Below are 6000 nucleotides of genomic sequence, written 5' to 3' on the forward strand. Positions count from 1 at the left end.
TATAAGATTGATTTCCAGTTTGGTAATTCAGTTTTCCATTCATAAACATAAAATGGCCCTCACGTACATTTAGTGGTAGAGTTACAAAAAGTTATAAACTTCGTCAGAAAATAGTAATTCATTAATTCGTGGGGTTCATGCATCTGCTGCCCCAGATGAATTTTAAGTCAACAAAAAATAACGATATTGAAACTATTGACATTTGTCAGTAGTTTCAATATCGAAATGAACCCTCCAATATGTTTGCTGTTATCCCTTCCTCCTCCTCTCCTCTACCCCCTCCTGCCAAGGGAAAAAAAAAAAAAAAAAAAAAGAAGTAAAGGCTGGATATGTCACTGATTAAGATCTCACGAATTTGTTCATGCTTGAACTTAAAGAATGCTCACTGAACATGCATGCATGGTATCCAAATATGCGTGGACTGTCCTCAAAAGAAGCTTAGGAACTACTGATGACTCGCTGCTGTACTTTATTTCTTCATTATGAGTTTGTCTGTTTTTCTGTCGCTATTCTGGTCCGCAGTGTTTTCTTCAGGTAAACGTAGTTGAATTGCTCAGTTGTTTGTATTCTATCATTTTTTCCAAGTGAGTGATGTAAAATAGCAGTTTTTACTGTTCTTTAAAGTTCTGTTTTAAATTCTGCTTCAGAGATCATCTTTGGCATGCAGTAAACATCCATTGTCAGGAAAAATCTACCATCAAATAGCAATCCAAGCAGAGCAAATGGCACAAAGTTTGGGATTATTTTTTTTCCAATGCGAAAAAGCTGCGCAATTCGTTTTTACTGGGCATTCATAGATAGTGTCGACCCAAAAATGCCACGCGACCGGTTGCTTCACCAGGATGGTGCTCTGCTATACAAAACGGTTGGCCATAAACGCCGTTGCAGTAATCCTTTCCCGATCTGAATCGAATCCCTGTAACTTCTTTTTGTTTGCCAAGATTTGAGTTATTGAAATCACAGCAGTGAACTATCCAACGGTGTTTTCGACAGTGGCAAAAACTGGGGACTCGAAGTACTGAAGGGGACTAACTTAAAAGCAAAAACGACACTTGTAAAACGAAGTTAAGTCACAGTTAATTTTTTATCCAAGCAAAAGAAATTTCCTGGAATTGGAAAACTTGGCATAAAATGAGCAATTAACAGAATAAAGTATGATAAAACTTATCGGAGAAGTAAATAAAATATAATTAAGAATCCCAAAACCATTTTTTTTTTCAGCGACTACTTATTGATAACCCTCGATGGAACACCAAGACACATTGATTGCTACGCCCCAAACAACACCTGTTGATAAATCATTCTTACAAGAGACATTAACTTCCGCTTATGTCAATGTCAGAATCACTGGGACTCGTCTGGGGCCACCAAACACCCCCCTCCTCTTTACGATGCTACCGAGAGTTCATAAAAGTAACAGAATTAGAGAATTTCCCCCGTTAATTTAAACGATATTTTTTTTATTTCCCCCAAGAGTAAAAAAAAATTTTTCCATTCAAACATAAACGAAGACAACAGGCTCAGGAACAGATAAAGAAAATTTTAAGCCAAAATAGGAAATTTTCGAGTTGCCCAAATTTTGCAAAACTTTTTGCAACATCTTGTCCGATTTTTTAATTCGCAATTTTAAGTTCCGAATTTTCTTTAAAAAATGGTTTGTTACGAAACGGTTTTAGCCTTTGAACATTAATGTAAACTTAATAAGTCGGAAATTCTTTCTCAAATGCTTAACACGGCTATAATAGAACGCACGCATTGAACTGAAACTACCAACTACATATGATAAGAATATATCTTTTCAGAGATCAAATTCCATTTGTCACTTGGTAACCCACAACTGCGGGAAGATAGGAAACCATTTAGAAAATGCTCTTGAAACCATTTTCATGCCGATTTTGAAATCTTAAGAATGAACATTCAACGAGTAAAAAAAAAAGCTAGGTAGTAGGTATTTAAAATTAATTTTATCCCTTCGAAAATGGAAGCCGTAATATTAGCTCCAAGTTCCGATGGATTGGGAATAATCCTAGGGTCACAGCTCTCTCATAATTACCCCAGGGGTGCGTAGCCTCTCTCTCCGTATAGAGCAAGTTTGGTATCTAATTCCCCTCACTCCTCCCCTCGCGCGCAATCATACTATAGTTATTATGCTGCCAGCCTAGATTTATCTCGTTCCCTTTTGTAATTTGTACGGCCCACCAAATAATAAACACATTGCAGTATTACGGCCGGCCTTCGGGGAGTAGCCACGGCTCGAGTTGCACAACAACTCTCTCTCCCCTCTTAGTATTTAGTCGATAGCATCGCGGAAACACGTGACGTTCCATCACGCTGATGAAAAAAAACTACGGTATTGCAAGCACGCGCATCAGCACAGCCTTATGCAGGCGGTGTCCAAGATAACGCCTAGATCTGACGTAAATCCCCGATTATTTGACACTTCTGTGGACAGCGTTTCTTTCTTGCGAAAATGGCGTCTTGCTAGAAGCTCGAGACGTAGCGTCCAACTAACTGATACCTTAAGGGGAGTGGCAAGAGGGAGGGAGGGAATTTTGACCTTTGCTGTCGTGGCTGGGACTCCTACTGAATAAAAGCAAGTGTGTCGCGATTTCTCCTCGACTTGGTTGCCCAAATGAAATTTATGGCTTGGCTGGCTGGTGTAGAGTGACGGGAGGTCTGCAACCAGATCCTTTTTTTTTTTTTTTTGCATCGGGGGAGGTGTGTATAAGATAAAATTGGGTAATCTCGAATCGAACATGAGTTTAGAATATTGAAATTAGAGATGAACTTGAATATTCTAAACCATCTTGAACGTTTCGGAATCTTTCCATACTTCATGCAACGAAAAATTCAACAATAATTGACCTTTTTTTATTGTAGGTCAATCACATGGAGATATTCCCTGCCTGGTCTTGGGCCTTATGAACAACAACAAAAAGCAATTGTATTTCCTTACTTAAGTCTTGTTAGGCTGCTGCGTAGCAGGTACGTCTCCTCTTAAACCATTAGATGGATTTTGATGGGGAAAATTCCATATTAAACTAACTACAAACCCAAGATTCGATTTTGGACCTGATTTTAAAATGCGATAATTTGACAAATGATACTTTAAGTATAACAGCCAGTACTGAAAAAAAATAAATAAATAAACAATAAATCGGCATGATTTGAAAAATAATAAACATCAATCTCTGAGTACGCAGAAACTAAAGCCCACTGTTACGAGGCCATACGAATCTGGAGATGGAAATCATTAAGATGAAAACTCTAAGAAAGGCCATCCCTCTTTCTCTTTAATACGTGTATAACAGAACGTATTTGGATAAGGTTTTGGTTACTCACAACACCAGTTTCTGTATATCGATGATTGCGGTACACTTTGATAAGCATCTCTAATAAGTACTCAGCCTTTTTAGTAATGTGTTAATCCATCCTTAGGTAGCAAGTATGAGAAATCATTTCGTTCGTACAGCGTGGTTTAAACCTTATATACAGTACTGTACGTCCACAGATACGAGACCCTTCGACACTTCTGCGCATGTCAGAAGAAGGAGAATCCATTCTGATAATAGGGTAATCAATCCGTCTTGCGAGATGAGTTCTTTATTATTACAAGTCGCAAAATTAATTTTTATTTTATGAACATTGTAGTTTTTAAAGTGGTAACTATTTTGCTTGTATGACAGTTGGAAAATTTTACCTATAAAGCACGTGATTTCGCGTGTTGATGACCAATTCGTACATCAGTTTATTTCTATTTCCCCTTCAACATGAATTGACTCTTCTTGGCAAGTTGCCAGACTAGAATCTCGGTTTAAACCTAATATACTGATTTTTATGGAAATAACTGATGTTTTAATAAAAGGCTTTATCAAATAAGTGAATCAAGATCCCACATCGGAATCTTATTGTTACTGAACATAATGTGGACATTTTAATAACGTTTCTGAATAATCTTTGAGAAAAAAAATCTTTAAAAGCTCGGTGTTTTCAACTTCTTGTTTAAACATGAATACAACTAAAATACTCTTACACTTGTAACAAGGCTGCATTCACTCATCGAAAGAGACTTAAAAAGATAAGAGAATACACAAGAGTTTAGGATAAAGAAGGATTGGTCATTATTAGGAGATTTTCTAAAAAAAGGAAAAAAGGTTTAAGTATCTTAAACGCTTTCTTATTTTATTGATAGATTTTATTTTAATTTCTGTTATAATATTACAAATAATATAATTTATAAAGTATAACATTAAGAACTTTTAATACACCATCGAAATGTAGTGTAATCTTCTGCTTTGTTTTGTTTGCTGTTTTGCATAAAAGTAGTGAGAATTCCTACTCAGGATGTTCACTCAAATTCTCGTTGTAGATAACTCTTGCTCCCCCCCCCCCGCCATGTAGCAACTGTTATGGACAAACAACACATTTAAAAGAAATGTTTATATATGTGTAGCTCAGTGGAAGTGACGCTTGCGTCCTCTGTGCTTGGTTGTTAGAAGTCAGACTTAAGTCCAAGTCTAGTTGCCGACTGGAGGAACTTTTTCTAAGCCTTTCTTGGACCGATTCCCGAGTTAGTCGATCATGGGCAAGCAGGTTTTTCCTCCCAGAAACTCGGATTTTTTATCCTGTAAACTCAAGAAAATCGACCGTATTACCCACATTATTTCAGACAGTAACATATTTTGTTAGGGGTTAGGTACCAAGAGATGGCAGCACTTGTTTGTCAGCCTCTTCATCGGTGTCTGCTGTAATTAGTGACAGACATGGGCCAGCTATCTCTGATTGGCTACCGGTGGAGATTGAACTGCCCACTCAGTCTCCAAAAGCTAGATAGGGTATAAAGGCCTCGCCTACTCCCTATAAGGGAATAAAAGGCGTAGCTGATTTTTTAACTTTTTTACCTTGGGTGTACTATACGTTAAAGATACCAAACAATTTTATAAACTTGGTTTTAATCTTTTTTCCCAAGTAAGCAAACAAGCAGGTAAGTCAAGTTTGCACCTGAAGTATTTTCAGGTCTGAGGCAACTCGTGGTAAAGGTGGCATAAGCTCTGATTACTTGCTTACGTGTCCCATAATACAAAGTACATGCCCATATGCTCCTGAAGTATGGGATACTTAGGCAGGAGATCAGAGCTTATGCTACCTTTACTACGAGTTGCCTCAGACCTCAAAATACTTCAGGCGCAAACTTGGCTTACTTGGGAAAAAAGGATTAAAACCAAGTTTATAAATTTTCTTGGTATCACACACAAGAAGATGGACAAATCTATAAAGAATGGTGCCAAGAAATTGACAAGGAAAGAATAATTTGGTTATTTTTATTTTATTTTATTTCTTTCTTTACCTTTGAAGAGCTGGAAGTGTTAGTTGATGGGGGGAACACTTCGTGAGAAAGGCTTTTCCACAGAATAGAAACAGTTTGAATGAATGTGGAGAAACAGGTTGTTGGGTGCGTTTGAAGATAGATTATAGAAGAATGTTAGACAGTTGCTGCTTGTGTTTGAACAGGTTTAGAGGAAATCGGGGGAATCGTGGATGCCAGCTCAGTACCACAAAAGCAGAAGACAAAGAACGCCGTCTATTTGAGAGTTATTGAAGTGAGTTAAGAGAGAAATCATTCAACAGCAGGACTACTCTTCACTTACATACTAACAAAAAATTTTAGTGAATTTTTCCTTGGTACAGCGCCCCAAGCATGAAAATGTATTTTAAATTTGGGTGGATTTGAAATTTGTACAGATCTAGTAGACAAGTGGGTTAAACGTTTTTTATAGGCTGAGGATATAAATGATGCGATATATAAATTTATTTGTACAGTTAGATCCTTTTTTGCTTGAAAAAAAAAGCATATCCGTATTTTGATAGCAATGAAAGTGACAAGGTCATCGTCAGACAAATGGCATGAAGATCTGGATTTAAGTGACTGGTTGCAGAAGTTGTTGAAGTTTTGGAGCACTTCGAGATTTGTCAAAGGAGGAGGAGGAACAGAATGTACTG

The sequence above is a fragment of the Typopeltis vanoorti genome, chromosome 22, assembly GCF_054136105.1.
Source record: "Typopeltis vanoorti isolate ZY-2024b chromosome 22, IOZ_Tvanoo_1.0, whole genome shotgun sequence".
Taxonomy (NCBI): Eukaryota; Metazoa; Arthropoda; class Arachnida; order Uropygi; family Thelyphonidae; genus Typopeltis; species Typopeltis vanoorti.